Raw genomic sequence first — 16,216 nt, forward strand, 5'->3', positions numbered from 1 at the left:
TCTCGCTGAGTCCAGCAGAAAGTCAGGTAAGGCTGCTTATTCATCTCACAATACTCCAGTAGTGAGGGATCAAATCCAGTGGTGCTCTAGCATAGAATGAAGTTACACTGTGGTGAGAGGAGCCGTGATGGGAGTGCAACATAGAGGGCAGCTGCTGGTGAGCCGAACCTGGTGCTGAGACTGTGAGCTACTGTGTGTGGCTACTTCCAGGTTTAGATAGACAGTGCAACTAGCCCAGAAGGCAGACCCCTATTCTAGTAATATGTTTGCAAAACTCTCTTGGGACCAGCCAAGCTTGTTGATAAAATATTTAGCTCAACCCTGGATAGCTGTGACTTTGAGCAGCAAGGCTTAAACAAAGGAGCTACTGAGAAGCATTTAGAAGCACCACACAATAAACTAAGAAAGTCACACAACATCATTCAACATGAAAGAAATCTGACACCAATTCATATATTTTAATGAATTTTTATACACCAATATGAGCAAAATCCACAAGAGGGTTCTGGAGATGTGCATTTTTAAGTAAAACATAACACTAAGCATTTTAGTCCAAAGTGCAAGCAAGCATTGGTAATCTTAAAGACTATACATTTTTGAAAAGTTTGAAAGAGTTGTGTTCTGCTACTCCGGCCCGAGTGGGGTGACTGAATCCAAGAAGGAGGACGCTAGGGGGACCACTGAGGTGTAGTTGGACAGTTACCTTGTCATCAAAGCAGTCTCAAGCTCAGTTCCACACTTTACATTAAGACCGCCAAAGACTTAAATGGAGTCTGAGGATGCAGAAAAATTCTCTGGGTGCTGTTTGGTTGATGTGGGTGTCCTTGTGGATGCTCCTGGGTCCACCGGTAAGGTGGGCCAGAGTTTGGCCATGGGGAGCAGGGGCTCTAAGAGTTGTCTTTGAACCAGTAGAAAGCCCACTGCGGGTGGGCTACCGATCTCCGTACACAGCAGGTCCAGCTGTATCCTTTGGTAAAGGCTCTTGGGTGATCAATCTGGACTCAGATGATACTCTCCGATTGATCTGGTTTGGGTGCACCTTTTGTCTGTTGAGGAATGGTGATTCGCAGAAAGTGGCGATTTACTAGTGAAATTGGGTTTCTGCAACTTTGATGGCCCTGGTGTTGATTCCAGGGGGTCAGCCGACTGACCCTAGGAGTCACTTCTTTGGTCTGAGACTTGGGAGCGTCTTTTCCACAAACCAGGAGCCACAGGCCGTTCTCTCTTTGCTAGCCCAAGGTGAAAAAGATGCTGTCCAGCAGACTGTTCAGCCTCTCTTGCCAAGTCCAGGGGTCAGCAGGGCAGTCCTTCTTCAGTCCATCCTCCAGTTCCATTTTGATCTGAGGGTCAGGATGCCATGCATATGCGCAGAAAGTGCCCTGCGGGATGATGCGGTCACCAACCAATGGGTTACCAGGATCAGTCTTATCCTGTGATGACTTTTGGCTATGTGTGGCATCTAGGAATTCCAGAGTACACTGTTCTGCCCACTCCCAAAATGTTGAAACACTTCCTTGAATGTTAGGTGTTTGGTAGTCCACCCTGGTGGTGTGGCTACCAGTGGGCTACACGCCCACAGGAAAAACAATTTGGGCACTGGTCTCCCCTCTCTGTCCTGCTTCCAGCCTGTCCACCTGCACAAAGGGGCAACCCTTCAGGATTGTGATTGCCATTTTGCCACCAACCAACACCCTGAGTGGCTTTCTACAAGGGGGAGGTAACACCTCTCCATGTAGCAGGCTTCTGTTTTTCCTGAGCCTGGGATTTGTTCACACTACTCCCCAGGAGGACTAAAAGTTGTTTGGTGGCCAGCAACAACTGGGTGCAGCCACTTGGCAAACTGGGCAAGAGGGTGGCAAAGTGACATTAATTTCAACTTGGGCATCAAGTCAGGTTTAATGCCGCAATTACTTTGATATCTTGAAGAACCCAGTTTAGTAGTCCCATTCAGAAGTTAGCCAGGTTGAGTGGTCAGCTGGTAACTCTGAGTTAGCCAATGGGCTGCTAACTTGTCCACAGCAAAAACACCAATTTGTAAGTTTTGCTGTCAGAACCCTAAGGCTCCCCGCCATAGAGTTCCATATGCCTTCCTTAGGGGTGACTGACATATATGGATGCAGTAAATGGGAGGCTTTGCCATTGGTTTGAATAGCAAAGTCAAACTAGCAAGTTAGCACTTCTCTTCCAGGGTACAATGGCAGGCGTGGGAGCTATTTTGTACCTTATCACACACAGGGTAGCACAAGTGCTGCAGCAGTGGGGGTGGGGGCACACTCTGTCTCACATGCCCTGGTTATCCTTGGTTCCATATGCGAGAGACTTAGAAGTAAGTTAACTTATGCCAATTGGGAGTGGCCAATTCAACACACATTCTGTAAGGCGGTAGTGCATTTGCACTGAGGTCTGGTTAGCAGGCTTCAGTGTACTCTCAGAGTCAAAAAACCATCAGCATCAGTCCAAGATTTTGAGGGTGGACATGCAAAAAGTGGCATTTCATTACAAGACCCCCTTCCAGATGAAAAGTGATGAGCAACTAACATTTGTCCTGCTAGTTCATATCATCTAAGTGGAAGAACCTGGAAAAAACATCTGTACTGGCATTGTCAGTCTCATGTCTTTGATCCACTGTAAAGTCCACAATACCCTGTAGGTAAATGGACCACCTCAACAGTTTGAAGTTCTTTACTCTCATCTGCATCAACCACCCATGAGTTTGGTGGTCAATTTGAAATCTAGTGTGAGTCTCAAACAGCTGGGTCTAAGCTTCTTCAAGGACCAAACCACAGCAAATTCTTCCCTCTCAATAGCACTCCAGCACTGCTCTGTGCAGAGGGGTCGCCTGCTGATAAAGGCAACTACTTGATCCTAACCCTGGTCATTCAGCTGTGACTGTACGTCCCAATCCCATGTTTTGAAGCATCAGTTTGGACAACAAACTCTGTGCTAAAATCAGGTGCCTAAACGACAGGTGCTAAGAACAAAGCTTTGTTTAGTGTGTCAAGGGCCTTTTGACATTGGTCAGTCCAGATGACTTTTCTGGGCTATTTCTTGAAAGTTCGCTCTGTCAAAGATGCCACTGTGGTACCATAGCCTTTAACAAACCTTCCATAGTACCCAGTCAGACCAAGAAAGCCTCTGACTTGGGTTTGGATCTTAGGAGCTTCCCAGGCTGTAATAGTCTACTTTGTGGCTCAGGTACACAACAGAACATGGCAGTTTGGGCTGGAATATTCCCATTGGGCACAGGGTCAAAACTGATTTGCATATGGCTGGGTTCAAACTGGAATGACATGGTGAGCAAAAAAACGATGGATTTAGGCCCAGATCTCTGTACTGGGGTGAATGTATGACATTGTTCTGCATTCTGTCCATCAATTGTTGTTTTTGCACACAACAGAACCTTGCCATATCTGTCATTTGCTTGCCTGTCTGTTGTAAGGCATGATGCACTTCCCTGAGGTGGACCAGGTGATCCTCCCAGGTGGGACTAAACACAGCAATATCATCCAGATGAGCTATACTAATGTCTTTCAAACCTGAGAGCATTCTATTTACCAACCTTTGGAAAGTGGAAAGTGGCATGTGCGTTTTTGAGCCCGAAGGGTATCGTTTTGAATTAAAATTGGCCTTCTAGACTTGAAAAAGCAATCCTTTACTTGGATTCTAGTGTGAGTGCTATCTGCCAATAACCTGAAGCCAGTTCAAAGGTGATCCAAAATTGTGCAGCCCCCCAACTTGTCAATTAGCTCATTAGCTCTTGGAATGGGGTGGACATCAGTCTTGTAGACTCTATTTAAGCTTCTGTAGTCCACACAAAATTTCATTTCAGGTTTTCCTCCCTTGGAATGGGATGTGGGCTACAGAATTATTATGCTAGACCATGGACTACTAGGGAGCTCAATAACCCCACAACTCTAGTATTTTGCAGCTTCAGTTTTAATGATAGCTTTAGCCTGGCCTGAAAGTCTGTACATTTTACCTTTGACAGGCAAGCTGCCACCCGTGTGAACATTATGAGTACACCATGTTATCAGACCTGAGGTCAATGAAAGCAGACTAGCAAACTGACTGAGCAGGTTTTAACAATCCTTTTGCTGCTGTTCTGTCAAAGTGGAATAGAGAACTACTCCCTCCACTGAGCTATCTTTGACATTAGTGAACAGCAGGTCGGGAGGAGGTTTACTCTTCTCTTCTTTCCCATATGTCAGCATGAGCATAGTGATGTCTACTTTGTCATGATGGACCTTGAACTTGTTCACATGTATCACTCTGTGCAGGTACCCAAGAGTCCCTAGGTCCACCAAATTGACATCACCCTTCTTTACCAAGATAGGTTTAGGCCTAGTTCATTTGTCTTGTACAGCGCTGGGGGCCACAGGCTCTAAGACCCAAAGCAGTTGTCCAAGTTGGTATTTATCCATGGAGGACATTTGGTCATACCAGTGTTTGACAAGCTCTTGGCTGGCCTCTAAGTTTCTGTTTGCCTTCTTCCTACACTCATCCATTCTAGAGTGAAGGCCTATTACATAGTACAGTCTTCTTTGGGTTCTTTGAGAGGTCTCTCCCAACATTCTCTCACCAAACTCAAAGTACCTCTTAGTTCAAGGAGTCAAAAGTTCAAGGATTAGTTCAAATTAACTTATACCTACTCCTTTCCGAGGAACCTCCCTGTATGCTAACAGTAGGCATGGTGGAGGACATCTAATCTCCTTCTGAGTTTCTCAAGTAAAACTATAAGCATCTTATTGAATCTCTCAAAAAGAACATGTCCTTTAGGATGGTATGGGTAGTGAACATTTGAGTCACTCCACACTCACTCTACCTGTGTGGCTTTCAGATAAGCAGACATGAAATGTGTGCCCCTATCTGAAATTCCCACCTTTAGGAACACAGCCCCGGTGAAGATGCCAAATAGGGCTGTATCCACTACAGGAGCAGTAACTGTCCTAAGGGGTATAGCCTCAGGGTATCTGGTGGCATTGTCCCTATCATCAAGATTAACCTATTGTGAGAGGCAATAGGCAAGTCTAGGAAACCAACAATGTCAATCCCCACCCTCTCAAAGGGAGTTCCCACTGCAGGCAGGGGTATAAGCCGGGTCTGGTGGCTCAGTGGACTAATGCATCCACTGCAGGGTAATGTGTTTGACCTCATGGCCACAGGTTTGAATCCTGGTGGGTACACTCTGCCATTCATCCACCTGAGGTTGATAAAATGAGTACCATTGAGTTGGGTAACAATAAACATCTGTTATTCAGCGCCAAGAGACTTATGGGTGAACGTGCGCTTTACAAATACTTATGTTATGTTATATAAGGATAGCCTTTGGTTTGCCACCTGCCTTGCCACTGTCTTTACATGTGACACATAAGCAACAAAACTCTGTTAAAGATTGGACGGATTTGTTAGCATGAGCTGAAAGCCATTTTGTATTTCTGGCAGCCATCTTGTTTGCCATGTGCTGCCACGTGCTTGCCATGTGCTCTGTCCTCCCTCAGTGTTGACTGCTCTTGTAATCTGCCTAGAAACTAACAATATTTAGCATCTTCCACCTTCGCACATGCTCAGTTGAGCTTGCAGCTACCCTTGCAACTGTTTCTAGTCTGTAAATTTCAGGATGTGTTCACCAGAATTAGCAACTGTTAGCTCCTCCCACTTTGTTGAGCAAGTAGATCATGCATGCCCATATTAGTCATTTTTGCATGCTTACGTGTGCCAGGACTGCCCCTTGGTCTTATGCTGAGACTATGTAACCCTAAGCATATATAAGGCCCCTGTTTTCTGTACTCCTCAGACTGCCTCATTCATTTGCTAAGGCTTCTGTGTGACGTAGTCTCCTCATTTGAGGTTAATAAAGATGTTACTTTTATATTTCAGCTTCTGTGCCAATTTCTTCTTTGTTGGTTTAAAAGGACCAAGTATCAGTGGGACAACTGAGAAGGATTCTATTTTCTACAACTCTTTCACCTTTTCTGACATTTGGGGCCAGTAAAAATGGTTGACCAGCCTTTTCCAGATGTCCGTTCCAGATATTCAGCTAAGTGGATGCCATGAGCCAGGTTAAGGAGGAATTTTCTGTACTGTTGGATGGCCACTACTCTTTTGGTTGCCCCTGGTTGGGAGTCCTGCGCCTCACATTACAGGACTTTCTCTTCTGATTACAGCTAATGGGTTTCAGTGACATCTCCTACCTCTTGTTTGACAGCCAGCTGTCTGAGGCCCTCTAGAGTAGGAGAAGTCTTTTGTCCCTGACCTAAGTCCTCTCTGGAGGGTCCACCTGCTCCTTGGATTCTGTCAGGTCAGGCAAATCTCATAAAGAAGCAGCCTTATTTTCAAACACCAGGCGTTTCCACTTAGGGTTATGCTCCTCCTGGGCGTGTGGACTTTGGGAAGTGGCCTTGACAGACTTTCTTCCCTTCCTCTTGGTACTAGGGCCATGGGCCATTTTTTCAGGCTGCAATGTCATTTGACTTTCCTTTTAAGTCCTTCTGCACCCTAGTGGAGACACATACCAACACAAGTAGACCCAGCATTGTTGCATAAGTTCTTCTCCTCACTTCTGCCCAGGCAGAAGTTTCAAGGTCATTGTCCAGCAGACACTCCACTGCGATGGCAGGGTCACAGCTACCTTCTTAGGCCCAGTGACCCCTCCCCAATCAAAGTCTACCTTAGCTATGGGATGAGAATGTGTAACATTGTCAGAGTTATCAATCTGGTTCACCTCATCAGGTATGATCTGCGTTGAAGAAACCAGCCTGGCCATGACCATGGATGATCATGCAAAAAGAGGCATTTCATTACACTGGGCAAATAAAAGATCATAAAATTATTCAATAGTCCAAAACAAACCGATTGATACATTCTGCTTATGGAATCTCTCCTTCATCGATGTAGACAAAGAATCTCAAAGCCATTTAAGGTTGTGAATCATGGACTGCTACTACTTGCCTTGAACATGGAACGACATATTGCCAGTCTGAAGTATCTCAGTGGTGGGGCAAGTGTAAAGAATCAGATATCTGAGTCAGCAGACGGATTGATCCTCTTTGTGACCCACTCTTAGGGGCTGGGAGGAAATCTCAAGGACTTGCTCTACAGGTTTAGTTATCTTCTCTCCACATGCATATGTGCTCTTCATCACATCTAAACTCATTGCAAATGAGTCCCGTGAACAAAATTATTAAATCTATCTCCCCTCAAACTTGTTAGCCAAGATTTCCTGGACGGACCTCAAAGGCAAATCCATCCTCATCCCACCCTTACTCCCACACCTAATATAAATCCAGACCCATCCTTTGAACCTAAAATAATGCTGACAAAAATCATAGATCCAATTTTCAAGTCTATACAAAGGTGAGAGTTTAGAGTCTGTTCCTGTTTCAATATGTTTATTTAAATGTTAAAATCAGTTAAAAATCATATGAAAGCAGGTGGGAGTTTAGCCAGTGTAGTCATTACAATCACTTGTGCTTGATATTAAATAAGATTCCAGATTTACCCATGAGCCCCTACATTATTTTTATAATGATGAAGGTGTTCTTAAGATTCATAAGTACTTAGAACAGGGTTGATTTAGATGTTTGTTCCAATCAGTCTATTTTGTTTCCATTATTGATGCATCACACCCGGAACAGTAGTTGTATATCATTGACACTGAGTGAATGTTTACATACGAGGGTGGACTTATGAATGATGTGATCACTTTTAGCCTTTCTTGGGTTTGGTTTATATACAAGTGAAAAAAAAAACAATATTTATCATCCTCCCAGCAACAGTGGACAAGTGAGTCAATTAGGTAACAATGGTGGAAAAATATGGAGAGCGTGTTTCTTTAATGTTATGAGTTTAAATGCCTGTCAGTTCAAAAATAATTCCTAATTTCAATAAATTACAGTGTTAGGAAAGTAATGATTTGGACCATGGTGATATCTGGTTTGAGCTTAAAGGTACAGAGTTGCCTTGTGATGTATGCACATTCTTGAAATGTTCTTCCACCTGCCTTTCTTGCATTCTTAGCAGGTGATATTGAAACGTGTACCCTGTAAACGAGTGTCAACATGAAGGTTCCTGTTAATTGGTATTTGAATAGTGCAGAGATCCCCAATCACCTAATGCCATGTAGCTACGTGAAGATATTTGTAGACAAATGTGAATTATCCACTGGGACTCTTCATTGGGAGATTTCATTTTAAAACCACATTGGTGTAGACATCCTCGTGGAGGACTTCTCTAAGGGGCGGGTCTTTAGACCTTGCCTATTCTGTACGAAGTTTGAGTGTGTAGTGGGTGGATTATGCATAGTGGTTTGAATGTCAGTTCCTATCTTTAGGCCGTCTGCTAACTTGTGTCAGCTAGGGTAGCTGTGCCATGTACCTACAATGGGTCTTGTGGCATGTCACAGACTTTGGTGGGTAGGTATCATAATCTTTGTAGTGCAGATCTTGGGGAGATTATATTTCTCACCATGAGTGTTAATAAGAAGAGCAACAGGTATAGGAATTTGAGGAGAGAGTCCACCCAGTCCTTAAAAGCAAAGAAAAAACTAGCAATTGGGCATGGGATAGTACTGGTCTGCGGGTCACTAATGCGTCACAGTGATCGAAAATAATGTTTCCTTAATTGATTTTTGGGTATACAGTGACTAACAATGAAGAAGTCCAGACTCATAAGTGTGAACAATGTTGCAAACATTAAATATGGTAAACAGATTTCCCAAGGAAACTAGCTGACGTTCAGTGGCTAAGATGAAGAGAAGAACTTCTGAGAACTTGGACCTAGTTGTTAAAGGGAATGCACAAAGAACTAGGGAATGAACCAAAATTCACATTCACTACACCAGAATAAAGGTTTGGAAACTTTGGAAACAGGGGAGCAAACAAAAATAAGGCACATTCACCAGAGTATTTTGATCTTAAGATATTGTGATTGGGAATACGGAGTAAGAATATATGGGGGAATGTCTCTAAATACGAAGATCATGAGGAAATAAATGATATGGTCATTGGGAAGCCTAAAAGAAAATGTGTATACTTTGGAAGAAGAATATAATGATAGAGCTAGATCTATTGAGATTTTGCTTAGTGTGTCTTTTTAATTGGTTGGAGTAGTAACACATTGTTGATGCTTAGTGACCAGCATTTAATAAAAAAAAGCCTCGGCCAATGATTTCCTTTCCATTTTAATGAGGCTGGCGACCTCAATATGGCAGAGTCCGTTGAGATATTATCTGCGTGCTCGCTAGCTTCACAGCATGTTGTGCTGTAGAGTTTGACTGAAAATACATGGACCCAGTCAACAAGTTTGCTGCATTTCTTTTATGTAAATAAAAGCATCACTATCTGGCTATTTAGATGTTGATGCGGTGAGTTCATGTCATCAAATGAGGAGTAAGCATGCTATTGCTTTCTAAATAGCACCATAGGGGCCACAGGTATCATGCATTTTGCTGGTCGTAAATGGCCACATTTGTAGAATTGGGTCATTTGCGACCGGTAAAATGCATTTTGGTATGTATGAATTCCAAATTGCGATTCGATAATATGTTACCAAATTGGAATTATGAATACATGCCGATTCAGTTTTTGGAAAGGGCATGCTTAGGGCGTCCCTTCCTAATACCAAATTGCAGTGGTATGTAGGAATGTTTTGTGACCAAAATGCAGTCGTAAAACAGTCACATTTTACCACCTACTGCAAGCAGAGTGATTTTTAGAGAAGTGAACGTAATGCATGTGACACCTTTTCTAGAAGCAAAGAACCCTTTTCGGTCACGAAGATTCTGACCCGTAAAATTTTACTTTATTCCACTTTGCACACTGTTATGACCACACCAAATAGCACCTGGAGGAATTTGCACCTCCAAAACCTAAGAATCCTGAGCAATTTGCCCCCTTGCATATTTCTAAATCCGGCACTGCACAATCTCCATTTACTATCAGTTTCATATTGACCTCGCAACTCAGATTAACGCTAAATGTGCATGATCACTTCTCTTTACAGTGCCTATAAATTGAATGAAATTGATTTATTTGACTGGCAGTTCGTCTGTGGCCCTCAAACATGGCCCATTAAGTGGGCCACATGTCATGTCATTCATCATGGCTTGAGGCAATGAGGCACGCTCCCTATTTCAGGCTCATACGTAGTTGTGATCTTGAAATGTCTGTGGTCTTTGCAAGCAGCATCCGCTGAGACTCTGAGGGGCATATTATCAAGAAACTGTGTTAAAATGATCGCCGCTTTAGCGGCAGGAAACTGCAGCTAAAGCAGCGATAATGGGCTTGATAATACGCCCTTGTGAATTTCCATAGAAGCCAATGTTCTGGTGTGAACATGGGCTTCTATGGGAATTCTCTACGTCATATGATCAAGCCCATTATCGCTGTTTTAGCTGCAGTTTCCTGCTGCTAAAACGGTGGTAATTTTAGCTCAGTTTCTTGATAATATGCCCCTTAATTCCTCAAATATTCTTCCGGAGTTGCTTCTCTTGTTTAAGAGCCAAATGTCAAACTCTGTCTGCCGTCTTGGACGTTGTCTGTGGGGAATGAAGCTCCACTGAGTATCTTCTGTGTTCGGCTCTCTCCTCCAAGTCCTCCTCTGGCTCTGAAGTTTCTCCTAGAATCGCCAGCCGCTCGGACATTCTTTTTGTGTTGGGATACAGAATGTAGTTATAGATGAGTGAGGCCAGCACTCAGTGGCGACTCCTCTATAGGGGCGTTTGGGCACCGCCCCCCTGCTTTCTCACAGTGCGAGAAGGCAGAAACATAAATGGTAATAACTACTATTTATGTTTCTGCCTTCTCACACGGCGAGAAAGCAGTAGTTCCTGGTTGGGGTGGGCAGTCCTGCTCGAGGGCAGGGGGGGAGTGGCTTTCCCACTGCCCACCCAAACAGTCAGTATGAACAACAGTGGACAAGCCACTCCCCCCTGCCCTCAAGCAACACCGCCCACTCTCCCTGTTCTCTATGTATGCTGCAGCATACATAGAGAAAATGACCCAGGTGGGGCAGCAGCCTAACCAATGACAAGGCGGCGGTGGAGGGGAGGGAGGCTGCCACCTCCCCCCATCACCTCCGCGGCGCGACAACCCCATTTCCACCCGCCCGTAATGCCGGCCGCGACTGTGTTTGCCCCATATTGGTGCAACTTAAATCATTGTCTCTTGTGCACACCACTTTGACTGTCAGTGGAAGTCGTGGAAATGTATATTGAAATATCACTTGAGACACAAATTATTCCCTTGGGACTGGAGGTTTTTAAACGCAAAGCGAGGACATTTTTGTTGTGGCCTGACATGAAAAGATTTATTTCTGGAGTGCTCAACCTTACAAAGTACAAGTGGAGAATTTTGGAACGGAGCTATCACTCATTTGTGCTCAATTTGTCTGTGTTTGCTGAGTAGATTTGCCAAGCCGCCATCGGAGCTGGCAGTGTCGTGTGTGGGCCGGTAATACTGCTTCCGGTTGAAAACTCCAGGTTTTGGACGAAACTGGACTACAACTAGCCCTGTATTTCTGTGCACATATCTACCTGCTAAAAGCAGGTGGAAGCATTGCTGCAAAACACGCAGAAAACGGTGCAGTGATCCGGATTTTGCCACATAACTGCCGTTTCAGTTGTGAGAGCTCTCGTAAGGCTCAGGGCCTGGTAGGAAGAAGCACGGCGGTACTGCCCGCTATCGGTAATTCCACGTGAGGTACCACCGTGCATTTTGCCGGGAACCACTCATCAGGAAGCCCTTAGTGAAGAGGTATTTAATGGCTGTGAGCACATTACTTGAATGTGGGGCAGTCGTGGGACCTGCTCGTGGATGTGACCGGATGTGCAGGATATGAATAACCTGAGAGAGTCAGAAAGGAATCTGTTGTGGTTTGTGTATTGATTTCCGTTGTCCAAAGAGTTGCGCATCCAAGACGGATTATTGCATGGCTTCTGCTGATTGTGAATGACAATGTATGGGTTTCTCTCTAAGCACGAAGTATTCCATCGTTCAGGAGCTTCTGGTTATCCCCACAACACTACTTACCAGGCTTTGCTCTAGTAGTTCTTATCTGATGACATTCCTCTTCCTATGGCGCTACATAATTAATGCATATTGAGCTTATTGAATGTAGAGGCTTTTAATAAGTCAGATATGCTATTATCTGTCATGAAAAATGAAAACAGACACTCGTTCCCCAGAGTGCAGTATTTACGTCTCGCCACTTTCAAATGTCACCAGCCGCCACTGCCAGCACTGCACCAACACATGGTCCCACCCAGAAGACCTGTAGAAACAGAGATGTTTTTGTGAGATTTTACTTACACCAAGCATAACAATTTACCTAATACAAGTCACATGGGCCCCATTATGAGTCAGGCAAAGTGGTACACTTGGGGGATACCACAGTGTCTAATTCCAAGTTCTACTTGGTGTGGGACCGTGCATTGTAAAACAAAAAACTTTTCCACTGACATTTTCCGCCGGCTAGAAGCAGGTGCAAATGACCACATATTACATCTGAGATTTGGGAACCACAAGCAATGAAGGATCAGGTAGACCCTGGTACTGCATTTTAGCCCTCTTTGCGGAACCAAAAACTTGTGATGGCCAGTAATGGGAGTAGATACCGACCAGAATTGTTCACAGCAGACCCTGTATTTCCCCATCTAATAACTGGGGATTTGGGGATGAGGCCAGAGCAATGTCATTATGTACATTTTCAAAATCAAATAGAATTGTATATTTATTTTACTTTTTCTCTATGAATCTTAACGCTAATAAGTGGCGCTTGGAAAAATATTTCCGACAACGTCCCCATATTCTCTACCATGTAACTTAAATGCAAGAGGTGTATATAAATGGACAGATTCAGATGTAGCAGTAGAGTTAGAACATGCACCAGGAAATTCTTTCTGAATTGTTTCCTTATATCCACTTAAAGATCCTTACTGACTCAAAGAGCAACAAGCATTGGCAAAATCATAATGACGCTCCTTTAATATTCAGGCACAGACCTATTGGCACTGGCAATGTTTGTATGCTTTGGAATACTGTTTAGCCAAAGCACTCCAAAATGGATATTACTGCATGTGTGCAGACGCACAGGGGGCCATCTATGAACATATTTTTTTGTAAAAGTATACTGTGCATGAGCATGTATGCACCAGCAAGCATATTGTAACGATTTTTGTTATACTTTGACAAAAATCATTCCAAGGTCAAATCTTTATAAGATTGGTGCCTCCATATGGAAGAGTGCAGTCTTATGCAGGTATACAATGGCAATATCGGGAGGGGAAGGGTATGCAATGGAGAAGCTGGGAATTGGGGGAGCTAGGTGGGTATACATTCAAAAATAAAAAATACACAGAGGGGTGAGGGAAGCTAGGCACGAGCAGTGGGAAGAAGTATAGCAACACAGAGTGCAGGAGTGAGTATTTGAGTGGAGAACCAGCGCATGAGGGAGAGAGCAAAAAAACAGATGCACTCCCATGCAGTGATGTAGTTCCCTAAATGTAAGCAATGGGTACGGTCAAATCATCCATTGAAAATGGTAATATAGAAACAAGGCTCAAGGGGAGGAACACAGATATAAACAGAAAGGAATGCCTTCAGATAAGAAGCAAGCAAATGTAATTGGAAAGAAAGACAGCTAAGGGAGTAGAGAGAAAAATTAAATACCTCCTACTTTGAACATTATCACAAATGGCAATAAGCGAGCAAGTGTGATGAGTGAGCCCAGTAGTCATTCAAGTGATTGCTCCCCCTGATGGAACTTTGAAATGTCTTTTCTTCCTTCCATCCTTTAAGTCTTTTTCCTTCTTTCTTTCCTTCCTTCCATCCACCCATCTTTTTCTCCTTTATTTGCTTTGAGAACTTTGACATTCAGAAAACACATATACAAATATACATATGTTTTAACAAAGAGATTGTCTTCGAATGCGAGTGACACGTACAACAAGGCTGTTGGTCAAATTCCTTCTCATGGGATTTTTAATATTATTCACGAACTCTGAATATCTCTGCAGTTTACAAAAACACTTTGCGCCAGGTTTGTGTTACTTTTGCCTCACAAACCTGGCTCAAAGCACTGGGGTGGTATTTATTTTCCAAGGCACATCACGATCTGTGTTGGAAAGTTGACCAAAGTAACACAAAGCAGTGCTTTGTGATTTAACACAGGTTCCTGATTCCTAACAATTGTACACGGATTTGTGCCAAAACCTTTTGCACCCTCGAGGAAAAGGTTTTAAGTACTCCACACTTTCCAAACTTTGCACGAGCTGCTTTGTATAGCACACACACAAAATGGGAAAGCATAGCTTCTGTACTAGAAAGTTCTTCTTCCAGAACAAATCATATGCTTGACAAAATGCAGAAAAACATGGAGTTTGGGGGGTAAGGATGTGTGCATTGGCACTTGGCAGCCTAAAGAGCGTCAGCACTGGAGGAGAGGAAAACAAAACCATATTTTAGGAGATAGGGTGCTGTTTTTCCCTCTCCCTGTAACTCAACGCGGTGCAGCAATTTTTGGTGCTGCGCCGCATTACGTCACCTTTTGGCAAACTATTTCCGTATTGCATCCCTCTCTTTGAAATGCCAGGAGGACCTTCAATTCTACATCGCCTTTCAAGACTCCACCATATATTTCATCAGCCAACGATATCCTGACTTTTTAAGACGTCTTAGATATGGAGCTAATTATTTCTTTAAAGTATTGCTGTCAAGATCATTAGTGATCTTTGAAACACGCCACCACAGAGGGAATTAGAGATTCTTAATGCCAGCTCTACCAGGCTTTCTAGAAACAATTATGGGATTTCCCTAAACCCAACTACATCAAAATCTACAACACAACACTTCCTAGAGGAATACTAGTCCCAGCTATGCTAACAATAGATAAGTTGTCTGATTCCATTATTGTATAAGTGATGCTGAAGTTCTGTCAACGTTACATAATATCTTCGTCATCGATTTAATAGGAAGAATTTTAGAGCAACAGCAACTCCCATGAAAGTTTCCGGCTACACCACCTTGCCAGGCAGGTATAACCACTCTAAGTTTGAATCAATCCAACATCTTATGAATCTGCCTTTTACTGGCAATCCTGTCTGATTTATGCTGATGATGAGATGCAATGGGTGCAAGGTCACATTGATGAAGAAAATGTGTTTTTCCACACTGGACGTCCGTGGTACAATGGTACTGTTAATACATCCATCAGCTTCACTAACAGCACTTAGGGGCATATGTATGAACAAGCCCTTTTGCGATTCCGTAGTAGCGACTTTTAGCAAATTGCTATTTAGGAACCGCAAAATGCTATGTATGTAGGAATCGCAATAATAATTGCGATTCCTTAATTGCGAATCGCAAGTCGCGATTCGCAATTAAGGAATACCTTCCCATTCATTCCTATGGGCTAGGAGGCCCATAGGAATGAATGAGAAGACATTCTCAATTTGCGATTCGCAATTAGAGAATTGCAAATCCAGAATGCGATTTCAAGGGTGCCAGGGTGTCAAAAGGACACCCTGTTGCACCCCTGTAATATGTATGTGTACACATGTGGTGCCAATACATGCCCTAGGGGCATGTATGTGCGCCACATGGCACTTTGAAAAATGCAAAAAAGTGTATTTTTCAAAGAAATCACAAATTACCACCAACTTGAAGTTGGTGGTAATTTGAGATTTCTTAAGGCCAAATCGCACTTTTTCTGAGCTTCATACAGTGTTGTTATGCTTTAAAACAACCTTGCAACTGCTTTACTAGAGTTTGTCTGTTGTGTTACTTCCCGACAGGACAGACACAAAAGAATTGTTGGCATTGCACAGCCTACTCTACACAGACTGGCAATCTTAGTGACTGCAAAAGTCTACTTCAGAACGTATTAAAGCGAGTCTGCACAGCAGGATTGTCTTTGCAAGGGGCAAAATCAACACTGTGACACGCGACGCAAAGTGAGTGTTTAACTAGCATCTTCTGGCAACAAACCCATCACTCCCAAACCGACTGCCGAGTGCAGTCAGTAACTTTGAAGTATTTGCTCATTCATTAATCGGTATAAAATTGTTTGTGTCCTTGTCAAAATGCTACACAACTGCTTCATGCACCCCTTGTAATGCTGCAAAGTGGATCAGCTCCCACCCTTCACCTCGGGTCCTCTGCTGTATCACTTAACTGCAGTGTATCTCTGCTGTTTCAATTCACCACAATCTTTTCACGGCAAC

At 43.5% G+C, this 16,216-nt stretch overlaps 1 pseudogene; it reads right to left on the reverse strand.

Moving 5' to 3' along the window:
* Positions 1-10,504: 10,504 nt before the first annotated feature.
* LOC144765105 (aquaporin-2-like) overlaps positions 10,505-16,216 on the reverse strand; it is a 53,905-nt pseudogene continuing 48,193 nt past the window's right edge.

The sequence above is a fragment of the Lissotriton helveticus genome, chromosome 1_1 (genome assembly GCF_964261635.1).
Source record: "Lissotriton helveticus chromosome 1_1, aLisHel1.1, whole genome shotgun sequence".
Lineage (NCBI taxonomy): Eukaryota > Metazoa > Chordata > Amphibia > Caudata > Salamandridae > Lissotriton > Lissotriton helveticus.